Source organism: Dromaius novaehollandiae, chromosome 2, assembly GCF_036370855.1.
Source record: "Dromaius novaehollandiae isolate bDroNov1 chromosome 2, bDroNov1.hap1, whole genome shotgun sequence".
Taxonomy (NCBI): domain Eukaryota; kingdom Metazoa; phylum Chordata; class Aves; order Casuariiformes; family Dromaiidae; genus Dromaius; species Dromaius novaehollandiae.
Window position 1 is genome coordinate 37,416,372 of NC_088099.1, and position 20,354 is coordinate 37,436,725.

At 37.1% G+C, this 20,354-nt stretch overlaps 1 protein-coding gene across 1 annotated transcript in view; it reads left to right on the forward strand.

Moving 5' to 3' along the window:
* JAZF1 (JAZF zinc finger 1) overlaps window positions 1-20,354 on the forward strand; it is a 204,413-nt gene that overhangs the window by 62,274 nt on the left and 121,785 nt on the right. The window lies entirely within an intron of this gene.

A 20,354-nucleotide genomic window follows, 5' to 3' on the forward strand; every position in this document is an offset into this window, starting at 1 on the left:
TGCCTTAGGCTTTGTGCACAACAGTGTTAAGTAGTTATGCACTTCTACTGTTATATAGCTTGACTTAACCGTCTGCAGAAGTACTAGTGATTCAACCTTTGTAGGGCAACCAGACCTTGCTGAAATTGCAGGCCCTTCTCCTTAATACTACTGTGAGCTATATCTCTGAACCTTAGTATCTAATGTATTGACCTTCCTCCACACACATACCTGCAGAGTGTTTGAATTGCAAGTTCAGTTTTATGATATCTCTTCAAAAGCTGGAAGTTACTGAAGCACTAAAGATGGAAATATTCAGTCTGTATATTTCAAGGTTTCACATTTACATTATGCCTTTCTTTCATCTACTACTACCAATGGAATACTGTGTCCTCGTATCTCATAACCACTGAATGAATTGCTGTAATTCAGTTAATGGTGTCCTAAAAAGATGGGGCTTATGAAGTGATCATTTACCTATGAATGAATGTGTGTGTGTACGTGTGTGTGTGTGTGTGTGTATCTATCTATCTATCTCTCCACACACACACACACACACACACACACGCACACATGTGATGTATGTTTAAAGTTGCTACCTGGTCAAAAGACATGATAATAGTTAATGTTTTATATGTATCTGTATATATGGGGCACTGAGGTAGAGAATACAGCCAGGACAGAGTACAAGAATATTACTGAGATCACACTAGAAACCTTTCTGCTTGTTGGCTAGGTAAACAAAGAGCTTAACTTCCTTCATCAGAAGAACTTAAGTGGAGCGCAGTGCCTGTAGGCCGAATTTGGCATCTCGAAATTAGAATAACTTTCTTCAGCTGCAATACAGAGCATACAACAAAAACAAATGAAGTCTTTTGCTGCATTTAGCAAGCCTGCATATGCATATATATGCATATAAAGCCTCTTGAAATTTGAGTCTTAAATTCGCATCATTTAAACTGTGGAATCGTGACTTTTCCCTGACAGCAATTTAAAATTCTTCTGACTTGAGTTGAACATCGGTTTCTGCATAGTATCTTTGAATGACTATTCACTCTTAGAATAAGCACCCTTATTCACTGGTTAAAAAAAAAAAAGACAAGAATAAAAATGAAAAACTTTTCTATGGAGTAGTGGTAAATGATTGAGATATTTCTGTAAGAACTGGTAGCAAGATCTTCAGTTTTGTTCAGCTTAGCTGCTGCAATTACTTTGCAACTCAGTTTTACCACAAGAGTAAAAAAAGGCTCTCAAAGGAAAGCTGTATAAATTGGAAGACCAGGTATGTAATCTTATCAGTGGTAAAGCAATGACAGAATTAAATTAGGTGATGAACAGTAAGTAGATAATAAAAATAGGATAAGTCCAAGTTGAAGAAACAAAACAAAACCCTAAATCCAGCAGCTATAACTGTTAGCAAACTCTTAAAACATATAGTTGTGGTTTTTGGTCTGCTTAAAAAGAGTAAATACAGAATTCTACGGGGAAATATTGCTGTCAGTGTTACTTCTAAAAAAAAAAAAGATAAAAAGATATATCGTTATTATGGTTTCTATGTACAGGCTGAGATTGTTTTTACAGGGCCTAATCTACAGCAAGTATCTCTGGTTTTAACGTCAGGAAGGATATTGAAGAAGAAATCCTTCAAATCCTTGTTTGATGGTACATTCTTGCATGCAACCTTGCAGTGCTCATTAGCTTCAGGATAGTGTATGCATGTGTATTTATGAAGAGGCTGTCCATCAGTTATTGTATTGACCTCTGAAGATGGCTGTGGACATTAAAACTTAAAGGAGAATGTTTTTATGTTTGTGCACATAGCTGACTATGAATACTAATCTTTACAGTAGAAAAAGTTCCTATTGGAACTTTTATAGGTGGTTCAATATGGTTTATTAAGCTGCTTCAAGCATTTCCATTTAGAGGGTTTCTTTTCCCTCCTACCAGTGAGAGAAGGCTTGTGGGAGGCTGTGTACCTTCACCATGTGACTCAGATAAGCACATGGCCATCTCCTGTGGATGACAGTGAGGTGCTGAGGCTGGAAATGCTGCTCTGCCCTGAAGGAGACAAAGCCAAACCACGGGCAGGCAGGGAAGCTTGTGAGTTACAGGGCAGAGGAAATGGGCAGTGTAGTATAGTAGGGATCTGAATGTAATAAAGACATGCTGATGTTTGCAAACAGATCCATATTCAAGTCAAAGACTTGCACAGCTTAATGATTATTTTATATTTAAAATATCAGGGATGTAAAAAAGTATCAGCAGGACCAGTTAATAAACCAATTAAAAACAATTAAAGCTTGAAGTTAGATAAGCTTGGGTGTACGATGCTGTCCTTTTAATGCAGCAGGTCAGCCTCTCTGGTTGCTAAGGAGACTGTTACCAAGAAAATTAGATTAGAATAATTCTCCTCTAGCATGAAATATGACAGGAAAGTAAATGAAAAATGCATAAGGTCAATAAAATGGGCAGGATCAGATGGAATTGGAATGAGCAGTTGTTTAGAGGATGCCTTATTGGAAGTAATATTTGAAAGCTGAGATGGGCCAAAGTTGTCTTCTGGAGAATGTGTTTTTTGTTGTTTTTTTTCTGGACAACTGTGTTGACTTGATTTCCTCTTGAAATGCTAATGATATCAAATAATAGCTTTTCTGCAGGAAGATAGTGAAACTTTCTTTATTAATCAGTGCCTAACAGCCTCTTATTTGAGAAAACAGAGGGCTTCAAGGGAATGTAAAGCTAGAATAAGAGATTAAAAGATTACAAGAAATATGTACAGAATGCAGGTTGAAAAAAATGTATATTCGTATGTTGGCAGTGTGTTCATGCTAAGGAGAAGATGTGTGGTGTTGATAGATGCCACTGAGAAAGGTCAGGCATTTGTGTTGTGAAAACTGTCAGGAAACTAATTTGAAAATTAGTGGATTCCAGAGGAGTACATTATTTATAACAAAATGTTTATTTCCAGTTTTCAAAAGATAGACATTAATTAAAGACATGTTCCTTTGTTACTTACTATTACAATCTGTCTACTTCAGAGTCTTAGTTATAGTCTTAGTTATAGTTCAGAGTCTCTAAAGTTATTTCAAAATATCAGGAAGTATCAGGCTTGCCAAGATGCCTTAAAGTGATAAAGACACTTGAAAGAAATTCAGAAGGAAAGAGAGCCTTAAAGGCAATAAAAGCATGAACATTGGTAAAAGTCCAAATACAGATTGAATGGAGATACATGTATAAGATCATCACAAATGTGTGTGGAATGTGTGCTGTCGTGGGAGAGGATTGGTTTGTGATCTATAAGTAAATACTGCAAATTGGTGCAATCAATGGATTGCCCTTTGTCAGAACTTTTGGTAAGCCTACTAGCAGAAAATGAGATGAAAAAAGGAAAAGGAAACAAATATTGTAACCTCTCATGCAGAATTTACTGGTAGCTTTTACTTTGGGGGAAGTTTTCTAATGCAGAAGGAACAGACGTTTTTAAATTATAGGGGGGGAAAAAACAGAAACATTCACTAAAAAGACAGATACTTGCTATCAAATTTGTCCGTATTTTTAAATATTTATTTATTCATTTATTTTAAAATACTCTTGGGAGGATTAAAGATGGGTCATTAAGTTCTTGGGGTTTGTTCTGTTGAGTGAACACAACATACTGAACACTGTATATGGCTTCACTAATAGGCAACCTCCTGTTAAACTACTTTATTGTTACTTCACAGTATCATGTCTCTCTTGGACACAAATAAGCTCACTGTGATACCTGTTTTTCATTCTGACATTTAAATAGTAATATGTATATCAGCTGACTGCCTGTTTTGAACAGCTGTCTGCTTCTCTGGTGTCATCCATCCATTTTCACCTCTTTGGACAGGAAGAATGATATAATGGTGGATAGGGCTAGGAGACTTCTGCTTTTTTAAGAAGGGATATTCTGATGAAATTGCTTAGAATTTTATGTTAAAAGTTTTTTATTTTGTTTTGGATTTTGGTGTGTGAAGATTGCGCATTATCCATTTTTTGGGTTAGTTTTAGTATTTCACAGCTGTTTCAGACGTTAATGTTATCACCATGGTATTACAGAATCTGAATCTATTGCTCTCTATGGTAGCACTGTTGAAAGCACTATTTCTTCTAAGGAGTTCTCTTTTACCCTTAAACTACAGGCAAAATACTACTGCTGTTGCAAGTTTGCCATTAGTATCTTACCACTGGGGAAGCTGCTCTGCTATTTGACAGGGACTGTGGGTAAAGGATTTGGGGGGGGACTGCTTTTTCTTTCTGGACGCAGTTTGCACCTCAAATGAACATTGTTTTCCTGATTGCTTTTTGGCCACTTATTTGTGAGCTGTTCCTTCTAGGCATAAAATTTCAACAGACCCTGTATTTAAAGTGAGGCTGTTATTCTTGGCTGCTAACTATCACAATTGAAATCCTAAGGGATATTTGGAAAGTGCTAGTCACAATTTCCCAGGTAATAGGATTCATAAATAAACATCTATATGCAGATAAGGACTTAACAAAAATCCATCACTTGAAGGAAAGCTTGGTGTGCAACTCTAAATTGCAGGATTTATCTCAATAGCATGTAAAATACTACAAAATACATGTGCACGATTCCCCCTAAACAATTAAAAATGCAGATCAGGTTGTGATGGGATTTAGGATTAGAGAGCTGAGAAGGTTAGAATGGCTAGGTATTATTGGGGTGGTGGGGAATCTTGAGAATGTGTTATAGAGTGAATTATTTTTTTTACCTGAGGTGATAAGCACCTGCTGTTTCTATTGAAGTTCCATCAAAATAATTGTATGTAGCCCTCTGAGAATCAGACTCTAACTGAAATACACACGCACACACACAAAAATTTTAAGCTTTGAGTAAATTTTGACTCCCATGGATTTTGATCGTATTAACTTGTAGATAAATATAAGCTTTCATGGAAGGACAAGTACATAGCTAAAACTGTAACATTTTATTCTAAAGTGTATATACTGACTGCTCTAAAAGAGGTATTGTAACATTGCCAAAAAAAAAAAAAAGAAAAAAAAAAGGATAATTGAGTGGACAGCTAGAAACAAGGAGGCAGTAGAAGCTCATTTGATCCCATTGAGGAAAGATGACTAATGGAAGAAATAGATGCACAGTGCTCTTTAGCCAAGTTTTGCATGGCGGACGTGGGTACAGTTAGCTTGACTCTCAGCTCTGACAAAATGAGCGCCATGAATATTGATTAACCTAATCTAATTAACCAAAGCATTGATCCAGAATTAGTCTCACAAGCAATATGCCAGTTTCTTTGCTAAGTAGAAATTAATTGCTTTAACCAGAAAAATTGATTTGCTGAAGGAAGAGTATGGCAAGGTAACTATGTTGCTTGACAGACTAGTTTATGCTTAAGGAGAAAGGGCATCTCTGCAAGAGATGAGAGCCTCAAAAGGATGCTAAAAAGGTAAAGGAAGTAAAAGAGGAAGGGGAGGATTGTCTTTAACTGTTGTCCTATATTACTTTAAAATACTGTTAGTATTTTATGTTGCTTCTTGTCTGCAGGAATATGTAGCAGTGTAAAGTTCAGAAAAATAGTAGTTTATATACATGATTCGAATCTGTATAGTTTATTCAGGTTTTTTTTTCCTGACAAAATCACCATGTCAAAGACTAAATTTTGATTGTAATCATATTTGGTATCTTTTGCTTAATCAGCTGTTGAGTGCATGAGATGATGGACTTACCCTTGAGGACTCTGACAGAGACCAGTAATGTTTTAAAAAACATGCAAATGAAATTTCAAAGCTGTTCTTCTATTAATCGTGTTTCTCACATAGTATTTAATATTTTGTAGCTCAGCCATGCTTTGTGCTGTAAACACTGGGGTAATGTAACAGCTGTAAAAAAGAAGGTGCTCTTTTCCTGAAAACAAATCAACCTAAGTTTTACAAGCCATTGAAAGAAAGTTGTGATCTGAATTGGCAGGGAGGTAGCTAGGCTGCTGTAAAATCTGTCTTTGGTTGTTCACTTACAAGTAATAACCTTAACAGAAATTACTGTTCCTCAGAATTTTTCCTAAATATTTAGAAACTGTTTGCATATTTAAAATTCCAGATGTGTTCTTCTTGATGACTTTTAATGTATTGTATGTATAAAAATGTGTGTGTGCATACATATTTATTTATTTATTTATTTTTCACTTTGGTTTCCTGCTAGCTAGTAGAACAGCAAACAGTACACTTTTTTTTCTATAGCCAGTCAGTTAGACAGAAATAAATGTACTTTAAGTAGCTAAAGCACATAAATATTTTTTCAGGTTTTCCTTGGCATTATTTGGCATAAGTTCCATGTATTTCTTTTTCTTTTCTTTTTTTTCCTTCTGTGCTTGGTCTGTGTATGTCATTTCATACACAAACCAAACTTAAGTTTATGACTATTGTCAGTATGAATCTTTTTGACTGGTAGTACACTTCTGCTATCTTGAGAGAAGGAAGAATTTTCCCTCCTGTTTGCCTGAAAGCCAAAAATTTAGCCACCTTTGCAGCCCTTTTTTGCATGAACGTTTCTAAGTTACCGTTCTTTGTTCGTCTGTTTGGTTTTTTGTTCCCCTTAACAAAGCTGAATAGGCATCAGGCCGTATTTGATGACCTTACTAATTTCATCACATGATTTTAATACCGTGTACAACTGCAATGATTATAAAGATCTCTGTAATTTGTAGGTTGATTTTGTTTTGTGATTTGACTTGTTTTTAAAATGTTTCAGCAAGTTCTTGTGTAACATATTTAAAATAATTCTAATTTCTGTATGCATGTATGCATTATGTACCTAATGTACAATATTTGTTGCAGTCTGTCTAATCTGTACTTTAATGTTTCTCTGTAGCATAAATATTTACTTAAAATAATACTTTTAATTTTAAGCTTAACAATGCCAGTAAAAAATGAATTCTTGCAGGTTTCTCCTTTCATGCTGCCACTGCACCTGAGCCTTGCAAAATAGCATTTTTATTCTCTAATGTTGGTGCTCTCTTGAGAAGAGACTGTCAAATAGTTCAAATTCCGGCTTTGTTTGCCGATGTCTGTAAAAGCAGCGCAACCGGCCCTGGCTTTCTGCGCTGCAGTTCTGCAAGGAAGTTCCCTCCCTTCCTGCCCTCTCCTGGATACTGTCAGTGCAGGGATAACTACAATATTTGAAATACCAAACAAATCCATCCCCAATCAGGGGCCGGAGGGGGGCAGCTGTGATGTTTCACGGCAGGATATCCCCCATCCTGCCTACCTAGCTGATGGTCTGTGTTGCCAGAGGTTAAAACCTAGAGCTACAGTAAAAGATACAGAGCTTTCTAGTGTGCAAGGTTGAAGGGGGAAGAAGGGAAACATTAAACGAGTCCACACTTGTGATTTAGGGAGAGTTTTGCCCAAAATAAATATGGCATGCATGTCTTGGGAGAGGTCTCTTACTCACAAGCAGCAGCCTATTCCCTCCGGGTCGGAATTCCTTCTGAGCCATAGCAGGCCCTTCCAGCCTGAACCCTGCCGCCTGGCGTCTGGGCGGCTCCCTCCGAAAGGTCTGGAGGAAACGCAGGACCTGGAAGCGCACAGTGTATATATACCCTGTGATGCTCTACAGTACGCACTTCATTGTTGTGCTTCTGGGTATTTAGCAAACAGAGCACAGATTCTTGCTCTGAATAGTATGGTTTAATTAATAACATTATTGCTTCTGCATCTCTTAGCTTACGTTCTAAATTTGGGCAGGCTTTGCAAAATATAAGCAATGTATTTTTTTTTATTGTTTCAGTAACTGTGCCTGTTTGCTCAATATCCGTATTGCTGGGAGTTTCCCAACTAAGGGTTGTTCCTGCAGTCTTTCAAAATGAAGTCTCCAGTATTTTTGAAGAGGAAAATAAATGGAATTAAATATTGAATCACTTTATTTACTTTCAAGTCACAGCATATACTAATAACACTCTAGATGCAGTGAGACTGATACTTTTTTATTTTAGGTATGGTGGATGCCTCATGGTTTTAAGTAAAATCGATTAATATTCTGGTTTGATTTTTACATAAATAAAGAAACTTACGGGCAAATTTTGGCTCTGCAAAAGGCAACTTTTAATATACCGAAAACTAATTTATTACTTCAGTTCCACTACAGTTGATGGGACTATTTTGAGGAATTCATATACTGATGAAAGCGAGGAAAAGCAATTTGAAATCTGCACTGTAATGTTAGTAGGAGAGGTTCCCAACAGAAGAGCCCCTCTCTTCTGACCCAGTGGAGTAACTAGCCTGCCACATGGAGGGTGAATTTCTTGTTCTCCTGAAGTCAAAGTGCATTTACTAGGACAATGCTTTCATAGGCGTTACCTAAAATAATGGGGTTTTTTGTTTTTTTGTGGTTTCTGGTATGCCATGTGTGATCCCTGAGTAAACAACTGTGTAAACTTTTTAATTTTTAAGGTTTTCTCCTTTACTCTAAAGTTTTCAACATTTTTTTAACAGAGAATTAGCATTTATTATGTTTGTTTTTTAAAACAGCAAGTCTAACTTACTGTACTTTAGTTAATGCTGTTTTCCATATCGAAGAAAAATGAATTTAGATTTCTATATAATACTTTATTCTGAAAAGTACATCTCTAACTGGTCAACTCTCCCTTTTCCTCACAAGAACTGCAAAACTCCGATGTTCTGTGTAATTGTTCAACATTGGGTAGTCATTGTAGGTTTGAAATCAAGAACTATTGGCCTTTTTGATATTATTACAGCTGCTTCAATTTCAGAAGCTGGTTTTTAATAAAATTTACAATGAAAGAGGTTGCCTTTTGATTTTACGGAATGTCCTTATGACCTGGTGAGGTGTGTTTAGAAATGTAGATTTAACTTTTGGGGTATTCCTTATGTCCTCATCTCCCTGTTCTTCCCTGTTTGACACTTCATATATTATATAGCGACAAAATTATATAATAATTGTCCTACATTCTTCGTAATTTTTTTTAGTTTTTGGAAAGACAAATTAACAATAGAAATGCTACGGCTTTAGAACTGCTACAAAGAAAAAAATCTTTTTGTGATCAATATAAGTTTAAGTTGTTAAAGCATTTCCATGAAAATCTTTGGTGAAAAGTTGTGGGAATTCTTTCTGTACAATTTGCTGTCTAACCACACTGATTAAAAATGCTATTTAGCAAGTTGTATCTGAATCTATAATAGATGAAACTCTTAATTTTGGTTGAGGGGGGGTGGTTGGTATTTCTAGTCCCTTACAATTGCAGTAACGAAAATGTCTTTTATGTAGATTGTATGCAAAATATAAAAATCTATCTTTCAGCACAGAAAGAAAATTTCAGTTTCTGCACGTTAATTTTTACTGTATTTGCTATTCTGCAGTGACTTTCCCTGTAAAGTCTAACCAGCCAGGTTCTGCAGGTTATTAACTAACATCCTCATTTTGTCCTTGAAGTTACTGTTGGGAAAAATGGTTAGTTTTGGTCTGGATCAGGCTCCTTACTTGGCTTACCTACCTGAGCACTTAGGACAGAAGTCTCCGTGTGAAGGGAGGTGGTGTGAGATAACTAGAATGCTATAAATTCACACCTGATACAGTGTTTGGGCCTGGAGAAGCTCAAAGCTGTATCTTTTACTTCCTCAGGAGTGATCAGATTCTCTTGCTGAATCAGCTAAGACTTCAGTTATTTTCAATGCGTTATGGAAATGCACTTGTTTGGGCTCCACTGGCAGCAGCGTTTGTAGGATTGGTGTCTATGGCTGAAGTGATTGTGGTTGCTATTATTTAACTTTATAGCTCCCAAATACTGACACCGGGAGAAGAAGAAGAAATAAAGAGCACAGAAGCCTATGGAGTCGGGAGTTCTGAAAGAGCTAACCTGAAGGAGAGCTTGGAATGACCTGCATCTCCAATGGCCATGATGCATTACCACTGTAAATCACACCAGAAAAGTAGCCCCCTTGCAATGTTGATGTGATTGTGTATTGGTATTAAGCTGCTTGTTATACCAAAGGTAATGGTGACTTACCAGCTTCTAGCTGGGACGTTTCTTCTGCTTATGTAAGAAATATTTCATGCTCTGTGACAGAATAGGGCGAATCATATTTATTGTTAGCAAATATTTCTCCCCTAAGGAAAAGAACAGACGGATGGTACTAGAAAACAAACAATGACAAAACTCTTAATATAAGTGGGAAACAGGATATGAACCAAGATACCAATGGAAATACTGGTAATTTAGAGATCGATGTAAATTACCATATCCAAATGTGGGTTCCTTATCCATAAACCATGTTGGTGTACTGAACAAGATTAAAGGAGCCTAATAATGAAATTACCCCTTTAACAAGCTGTATTTCAATATTAAATTACTCTCCCCTTTCTTTTCACTTCTCCTGAAGGTAAAATTAAAAAGGGTTGAACGTTTTCGTTTATGAACAGCTAAATTGCCATAGATTACTGTTAAGGCTTGATATCAGGCCAAGATTCATTTTTACTTGATGTCTAGTCTTTAAGAACAAGAGATGTCTGATGGGGTATCTACTCAAGATTTCTTGAGTGCCTGCCAAATCTTGTATGTCAGCATTCCCTCTGATCTTTTAATGGGGGTTAAAAGGAGAAAACCAAGGTTTTATTACAAGTGGAAAGTAGTTTGCAACAGAGAGATTTAGTTTTCTCTTCGTTATTGTAATGATGGTAGTGCATCAAATACCATTTTATTTTTATAGGAGCCTTTCTCTTTCTCTCTCTCTCTCTCTTTTTTTTTTTAATCTGAAATATTGTGAGAGAATAGGAAGAGGTAACACATCAGAATTTTTTTAGATAATTAAAAGCTTTAGAGGTATTCTTTGAAGTACATAAATGAACGTTAGACTGAGCTTCACAACTGTTTTGGGATGTCATGAAAGGCAACAGTTAGGCACCTTATTTTAAAATGCATTTCTTGGCAGTGGGAATGTGTTGTCTGGTATCAGAGCCCACGACGTTCACGTGAGCTGTTTGATCCCCTTCAGTGGAATGTGCTGGGAAACGGCGATTGAATAGGAATGCAAATCCCTATTGCTGGCTGCTTCCTCCACGCTTTCTGTTATGGGCAAGTCTTGTGCAACTTAACAGGGCGTGTATGAACTTAGAAAAAAATTATGTTATCTTTTTCTATGGTACTTAACTCAGACTGTAATCTGCTTAAGTGGATGAGATTTCATTATGTGCTCATGGAAAATAGAGGCACCGACAGTATCAGAATTTGTGCAGTGTGTTAAACAGCAGTTGTTGTCAAAATCAGATCTGAAAAAAAAACTGTTAACCTCAGAAAAATGATTTAATCACGCCTACATTCCCATGTATTTTGGAAAACATCCACAATTTGTAATCTTAGCAATTATGAAAAACTTGGTTGGATTTTAAGCAATTTAGTTATTTGGGGTTTATTTTTTAACTCATCTTTTGCAAACTTTTTTTTTTTTTTTTTTTTTTTTTTTTGCTAATTTGGAGTTTAAACTATGAAGTTTTGCTTTCTTTTCTTTTTTAGATAAGGTAGGAAAAAATAACCTGGAATTGCTGTGTTTCCTAAAAATACATATGTACATTGCCCATTCTGGTCCATTTGGCCTGAGAGCAAGCATGCCAGGTTTCTACCTGAGAAGAATTTTCATGAACATTTTGCTTCTGGTATTCCACTATAGCACATTGATCTAGACATTAATACTACAGCAAACAATTCTGATCTCTGGTTCATCTCTGGTTAATCAGCTTGACCCATCCTTTCCCCTAAAATTTGTCTGTTTGAGAGGACTATACCCTTCATAAGGAGCGTCTTCTAAAATTCTTTAGAATAAGTAGAAAGACTACTAATTTTTCTGTGAACCTTGTGAGTTCATTGGGATATGCTAAAATAATTCTTCCTAAATCTCACGACTCCACTTATTTCAATAAATATGCAGTGTAACTTGTAATACAAAAGAGCGTGGAGTGCTGCTGCTGCTGCTTGATTGCAAGGGATAGAGGGATGGTAAAAAGTTCATGTAGGAAGTAAACACACTGAGCAAAACCTTGGAAATACCTTCCTTGGAGGGGTGGAGGGGAGAGCTGCTCAGTTCTTTCAGGAGTGGGGCCTTAATTTCCCTGACTACCTTTGTGTCTAGCCAGAGTTCACAGAAAGCACCTCTATTTGTTTAAAAAAAAAAAAAAAAAAAAAGCAAGGTGAAGAGCAGACCCTTGGGAAACCTTGTCTCCTTTCTTGGGCTTTCTCCAGCTGCTGCTCTGTGCTGGCAGTCCCCTTCGTGGGTAGCAGGAGCAAGCAGGCTCGGGAACCTTCGCCCACATTTTGCATTTGCCTCCAAGAAGTTCCTGGAATAGTTGCTATGCTGCTCTTCCTGCAGGTCTGGTGAAGAGGGAGTGATTTTATTTGCAAAGGCAGTTGGACTGCTTGAATCTGTTTTGCTGGCAGGGAGCGTGTATGTCTCCCTTTCTTGGTAGGTGCTTAGGCAAGGGTAATTTGTGTGGATGGAGAAGATGACAGAAGCTGTATAAAGTGTGCAGATAATGTAATGTGGGTTAAACCCCTGCAGAAAGAGGTGTCAGAGATGTAATGTTGATTTTATGTGCCGTACTTCTTTTCTGGATGCAGTTCCCATTGTACAAAGTTGGGAGGAGGAGATGCCTAATTTTTAATACGAGCAGTTTACAACCATTCACAGTTAAACAGTTTATAGGATTCTTGGTAACAAAAGGTGGTCTAATTACAGAGGAAAGGAAAACAATATAGTGAGGATATTTACAATGTGTGACCTATTTGAATTATGATCTTGTTAACTATACAAAAATGACAAAAAGCAGAACCATCCCAGTGAATTTAACATTTAGCCTTTCATTAATGAACTTTTTTAATATAGAAGATATGGAGGAGGTTAATTTTTTTCCCTTTAAGATCAAAAGAGGCTTGCACTTTGGGTGAACCTGTACTTTCTTAAGATTCAGCATACTAGATTTCAGACTGGAAAAAAAATGACAATATTTTTTCTTTACAACTAGCCCACACTAGAGTGTTTAGTTTCTGCCAATAAATCACATGCCAGGGTTTCTAATGCCCTTTTAAATCAATTGAAGGTGTGATTCCTTTCCCTGTGATTTTTGTTGAACTTCCCTTTTGTAGTTGATTTTAATTGTTCTTATTTGCAGGCTTTAAATGTTGATAGACTGTGTCATTTATAACCCTCTTTCATTGCACGATGACCTTCATAGGGAAATTTCATATATGTTTTTATTGGACTTCGGTTGTGTTTTTTGTTTTATGCATTTAGTGAAACTGGCAGTAAAAATTAGTATGCAGAAGTACAGCTTTCTGATTAAAGCAATGTTATAAAACATCTGGTTGCACTATAGATAGAAACATTTCAAAATATTTCGCAAACCTACACTGAAACTGTGCCAGCGTAGTTTGCTAAAGGTAATATCTGCAGTGAATGAGGTTTCATTGTATTTTGAAGCATCCATGTTTCATACTCCTGGACAAATGCAACTAACTGAGTTTTGCCTCACCGTTGTAGACTAACAGGTCACATAATCCCTGGTGTAGTACTTGCATCATCTTATTACTGTGCTTGGTGGGAAGAATTGTGCCCTGTATAAACTGAGGTGCAAAGAAACCCCATATCCCAGGCTAGAGGATTTATTGGTCGCCCTGTGAATATAAATGAGTTTCATCCCTGTCTCTACAGTGAGCTGAAGCTGCTGTTGAGCTAACAGACCTATATAAAGCAGCTTATCTTCTGCTCACCAGATGTGAGTATATGTGAGTTGGAAAAAAACAGGATTGGACCTTCTGTATTGGATTTGTGGAAGAGATTTCTACCTATTTGGAAAGAGGTTAACAACCAGCAAAGGAATTAAAAAAACAAGGGAGGTGAGGGGGAGTAGAAGGGGTGATGGAGAGAAGTGAACAGAGTTTGTTACAATGCAGTGATAGTAATAGAATAAACCTAAGCTAGTTTTAAATGTGCTCAGCTCAAACGTGATAACGGCAGTCTACTCATGCTAGCATGCGGCTGGGCACAGGCTGCAAAAATGTAGAACAAAGCGGAGTAAATTGGATTTAACTCCAGTGTAGTCATAACTATGTTCATATTGGTTCTTAGTTTAAATTAGGGGTGGAAATCCAGAACTAATGGCTTGCTCCATTTATTTTCCGTAGCAGTGGTCTTAACAAAAAGATTCCGGAGTCACTCGTGCATGCTCTTCCTCATTTGCCTCATTTTGTCTTAGCCTGCCCTTTTCTAAGGGTACAAGATAGGCAAGCATGACAGTTGTTCGTTTGCTGGCCTCATCCACTCTGTGCAATTTTGAATCATGTAGCCATAATGTATGGATTTTCCAGCAAACAAGGCAGATGGTGTGAAAGCTTTAGCCCTTGGAGTGGAACCTTGTAACTAGTGCAAAATGTGTCCTCCTTGCTGAAGGTTGGTTACATCAGCCACTCACCTCAGGGAAGAAGATGCCCCCTCTCCTCTTCCAAAGATACAATTGAACAGTTTCACCTTGAAAGAAACAGGAGCTAATTTGTGTTTAGTTGACTTAGGGCTGTACAAGAACAGGACTTTCTTGTCCTACCTTAATCTTTCTTTGCTGCACTTTTGAGAAGCATGTTCCAATCTTTTTTTTTTTTTTTTTTTTTTTTTTCCTTCTTCTTCCCCCCTCCTCTTTTGGCCAGGACAATGTTGCGTGTGTTTGTGTTCTCTTGGTTTTGTTTACACCCTCCCCCACCCTTTATTTCCCCTCCACTTCCATCTTTTAAATATATTGGCTGGTTTCAGCCTGGTTTGATTCAGGAGCAGAAATATCAGAGATGTTTTGTTCCCATAAGTTCCATTTAAAAATTAAAAAGGGGAGAGAGCGGGGCTGACAAAAGAGAGAAGAGCTTTATTTTTCTGGAAGAAGAGGCTGTAGGGCAAAGGGCAGGATAGTGGCATGAGCTCAACCCATATTAGATACCAGAGAATCTAGAGGGGAGAAAGGCCTTGTGGTACAGAGGAATGGGAGATTCTTCCTTTTTCCTCCTGGCCACTGTTGCAGCTCTAGTATGAGCAATGTCTTCTGTGTAGCAACTCCAAATAAAAATCTCACATCATTTTCGCTGAGAAAATTCTATGCACTGCCTGGCAATAAATCAGAAATATTGCAATAATTATGCTTTTGCTGCTGAATTTCAAGCGAAACTATCATGCCAGCAGAAGTACAATACACAAAAGCAGAAACAGAGCATTTAGGCTGCACATTATAAATAATTTGTTCCGTTTCTGTCCACGGGCTCCAAACATTTCTGATCGTTGGCTCCAGCAAGATGGCTGGAGTCAGTAGTATTTATTCCTTTATGCTGTATAATTTAGGATGAAACACAGATTTTTGTGATCAGAAAAAAAAAAAGTCTGGTTTGCCCATGCAGGACAATAAGGAGCATGCATAGCTCAGTGAGCTTCAGTGCTTGGTGAAAAACTACTCATCAGTAGTTCTGACCAGAAAAAAAAAATCTGTGAAGGAAAGGAATAATTCATTGAACTTAAATGTGCTTTTATCAGACTTCTAATGAAACCCGTGGAGGGTTCATTCACGTGTATGCTGTAGCTGCGTGGTCTCTGGAACGGTCTTCTTACAGCCACTTTGCTGTTGAACAGCATTGCAGAAATCAATAGGTAGCAAAACACTAAGAATAAAATAAAATAAAAAAAAATCCTCTGAATTAAAAGGTCACTTATAAAACTACAGTACATACCATAGATATCTATTAAAGAATATGATTAAAACGTACAGCTTTGGGTGTTTTTGCCTCATACTCTTCATTTAGAAGATAAAGGAGTTTGCCTTAAATGTTAGGTGGAGTAGTTAGTCTTACAGGTAATTTTATTTTAAACGGAATTTCTTTTGCTGCTTCATAGAGTGGTGGTGTTATGATATTAAATATGGTCCTAAAGGAGACCTTTTATGGAACTCAAATTTTTACTGTGGGGTCTTGTACTTAAACTCAGGGGCTGAATTGTTGAACCATTAATACAGATCACTTTTCCAAAATGTTGATTAGGTATTAGATTTGGACAGCAGAAGAAAGCAGTGAAACAGAGCTTAATTAGAATTCACTCTGCTGCTTCTTTGTATTGAAATTTCTTTGTTTCACTTGTTCTTTGTCACCACAGTCTGCTGGAGTAGACAAGACCTGAATTTTAAAAGTAGAATCATGATTTCTCTTCTCCCATCGTCTATTTAAAGGATGTGAATAAGAGCTTGGTATTTTTTCCTTAGTGTATTGCTTCTAAAGCTGAAATCTTAAGCAAGAGAATTGAGTCAGGGGAAAATCCTGCTATGGCTTTTAGCATAAATACTCTATAACTTTTCATGCAGTCTAGGTGTTCAGCTTCCCCCCTTTCCCCAAGTAAATCTTTCTTTAAATTGTTCGTTGCTGTTTGGTGTCTTGGTAATAATCTGGTGGCTGCCAATGTCATTCTCTAACCAAAGAGAGCTGTATGCATGCAGAGCTATCGGGAGTCATTTGCAGCTTCATAACCTTGGCTCGGGTATCATTAGTGTTTGTCCTCCGTCAGCAGTTTCGTATTCCAGCACCGAAAGGCTGAATTGTTACAAATGAGCTGAAAGAAATAGTCTTGTCTTTGGATATTTCTTTGTTCCTTAACTACAGGAGGCAGATGGGGTGCAGGAGGAGGACAGGGAGAAAAATTGACTGAAAAAATATTATATGGAACAATTTCTAAATTTTACTGTGGTTGAGCATTTTGTCCTGTTACCTTTAAAAACAGGAAGTGTGGTCATGCTGTATTTCCACCTAGCTAAGGAATGAAAACACTAATATGTGCACGTTCCTAGCAATGGAGGCTTCCACTGTGCAGCAGACGCACTCAAAAGCATTCCCAGAATGCCAGTCATACTCCTGCAAATGTGCTTAGGAAATAAGAGGTTGCCAGAACAGGTTATCACCAGTTTTAAAGTTTTGAATGCTGCTCCTTTTGTCTTAATAGTTACACTGCAGTAGGTTCCAGGGGAAGGGAGTGAAAGAGGGGAAGCCACATCTGGGTCAAGTCAATGTTGTTTCTACATTCTCCACACACCTCATGGGTAGGGGAATTAATAAACCATGGAGATGGTAACTTGTTAAACATTACTCTTATTTTTTTTTTTAAATAAAGCATATGCACATGTTTAATTACAGTAAAACTGACCTAACCCTTCCTTGGAAGATAACAGTAGTTGGTTATACTCTTAGGTTCATTAGGAACCAGATTTTAAGACCTCTGGGTCTCCGTCTAATAGCTCTTGAATGTGTTGGATGGTTTAAACTCCTGTTTGACAGTGGGATAAAATCTCAAAGATAAGCTTCCAGAAGTTTTTTGTAAGCAATGGGCGTTGGGGAGATTATTGCCTCTCAAAGTAAGTGTCAGGAAGAGCATTCAGCTTTCATGCACATAGCTTGAGAACAGGGCTGTTCCTAGCCTGGCCAGTAACATGCATGGAGTTTGATATTTAAAGCGGTGTGATGTCTTAGGGATCTGTGTGGAAGCTAAGGATAGCATGTGAGGGGTTTAGGGTGCAGGCGTGGGAACTGGCAGGGAGGAGTCTGAGGACAGTGGAGATATTACTCTGGAAGGTAGGGGGGTTACTGAAGTGGTGAGAAGAGGCGTAAGGGTCATGCAACAAATTCAAAGGAAAGTGGGGTTTGGTTGATTCATAGAACAGTTCATAAAAACAACTGGTTTTCTAAGCTGACTTTTGGGATACAGTCGTGGATTCAGGTTAAGGAGGTTTTATTCTAGAAAGAGAAGACTAGAAGTAGCTATGGGGATGCCTTTGAAAGATAATGATGAATGAGGGAATGACCTGGGTCTCTGAACCAAAAAGTGGGGGACATATTAGTGAATTTAAAGTGCTGTGAAATTCTGCTATTGAAGGATAAAACTATGCTGCTCAGATTTGACATAGTACTCGGAAACAAATCATGGTGCTCTTCCCACATAATCACTAGAGGTCTGTAAAGTAAGATTACTGGTTCTATTATTTCTTAAATCAATGATAGAGCTACTGCTTTTTGATTTACAGTTCCCTGGTTCAGATTCTTGTAGAATTAGGTATCTCGCCTTTCTAGATTACAAGTAACCTGCTAGATTGAAGCTGCTAATTAGTCTTATAGAAGACAATTTGCCAAACAGTCTCTCGAGAACTGCTTGAGTATGGCTACAGAAAACCTGAATCCATTTGGCTTAGCCCAGGTTTATGAGAGTTTGTGAGAGGACAGTTGTTATTATGAGTACATATGTCAACTTCATAAAGTTTGTAATTGCAACTGGCATTTCTTACCCTGTTGTTATCTGAAAAGAGATATTATATGTGATGCTGGTAGTTGGAGAGTTCAGGGCAGGGGAATGTAAACCACTTCATTAACACATGTTGTGCTGATTCTTCCACTCTTCCACGAGAAAAATACATAAATGTTTTATTTCAAAATATTTCCTTTAAAAATGTTAACTCTCAGAGGAATGTTGGATGACAAATAAAATTGAGCTGTGATAATTACATCTTCTATTTGGCTGTTGAGTGTATGCATTTCAGTTTAAAATGGCTTCAAATTGAATCTGAGCTACTTTTAGCTCTGCTCGTGGTAATAACTACATCTTACTCCTTCAGAACTTTTATGCAGCTGGTTTAAATAAAATAAATGCAGATTTCCTTTAATAGCCTTCCAAAGCATTTTACCACTATTAGACTTTTCTGAGGCTTCTTGATGGGAATTTCCCTTGCACCATCATTAACATAATTGGAACAGGGAATTACAGTATTTAGTGTTCCCTAAATTATTTTAATAGGGTTGAAGTATGTGCTTGTTCTTCTCAAAACTCCAGGTGCCCAAGGAAGGTAGAGATTCAAATCAAGGGAGATTTAATAACCTTGTAAGTCTCCTGAAGCATGATCCAAAGCTGATATAACAATACTTGCTGACTTTGAGTTTCAAACCAGGCTGCCGATGGACAGCTTATTTTTACCAGATGGCTTTGCTAGCATTTTGTGTCTGTGTCGTGGTAACAGGCATGAGATTACCTAGATTAGAAAGAGACTTTACTCATTTGTTGTTATAGTTTCATTTCTGTAATTGTTTGTATTGCTATATCTTGTGTCACATAATATTTCAGAATAAAATATATACTTTTGTCCCACTAATGTAATGTTTGTCCTCAGTCTTTTACAACTCAGCCTAAAACCATGAAGCTTTGTAATGTTAATGGAGTGGGAAGGGGGAGTGAACAAAGGGATATGGGAGTAAAAGACAGAGGAGAACTTGTTTTTGTGCAGTCTCTTTCTATGGCTCTTAAAGCAGATGTCTAATTTGATTTCTCCTTTGCCTGTGTTACCTTATGTCCTTTTAATGCCCTGTCTGCCCTGATTCAGTTTGAAGTCTTGAGCTCTGATGTAGAGCAATGTTTTTGAAAGAAATGTTGGTAAGAAAGTTTTAACTATTTGTATGGGAATGTGTGACAACTTTGGAAATGGAGATAATTTTACCCTTCACACTATCTAATATTATCAATATCGAATATATTTAGGTAACTGTATTCTTTTCTCAGAGAAGAAACCACAACGTCTTTAGATAAGTACTGGGAAACATCATGTTAGGTGTGTCTGATGTGGCTCCTACCATCATTAAATTACAACTCCATAGCTTGTAATAGGCATTTCTTTATAACCTGTGTAGGACAGATTCTTTGGGCCCCCCTAAGAATGCCTTGTACAGATGGCATGTTTTCTCTACATCATGATTCTTAAAAATGAAGTCTGCTGAGCTTTCCAGAAGGCTCTCATCTGTAAGGGATAGCTGTTGGTGGGTCTAGAACTGGTTGTGTTTGCTAAATTCTCTGAAACAGGTACCTGAGGCATTAATCTTTAATGAAACCCAATATAAAGAAAAAAATTATTGATGTGTTACTACTATACATGACTTGGGAGAATGGTTAATGAACTTCTTCAGTATGTAAAATGTAATAAATATGTATATAAAATCACAAGTTATGAAGAACTTAATACAAACATTTTTCTTAATAGTCTTCTGCATTAGACTGAAATTCAGAATTTTTGCAATAATTTTGAGAATTCCATGGGTGTTTAGTTTGCAAATTGTATAAGAGAATTAAATGCTAGGAATACATGCGGGGAAGGGAGGAAAAAGAGTATGGAAATAAAATCTGGGAAAAAAATGACAATCAGCATAAAATAGTCATTTTCTGTTTAAAAAAAAAAGCAAAATATTGTCACTTATTCTCTGAAACATTGCTTTTTTCCCAAATAAGTTACTTTCAGTACATATTCTAGCATCTCTAGGTCTGTATCG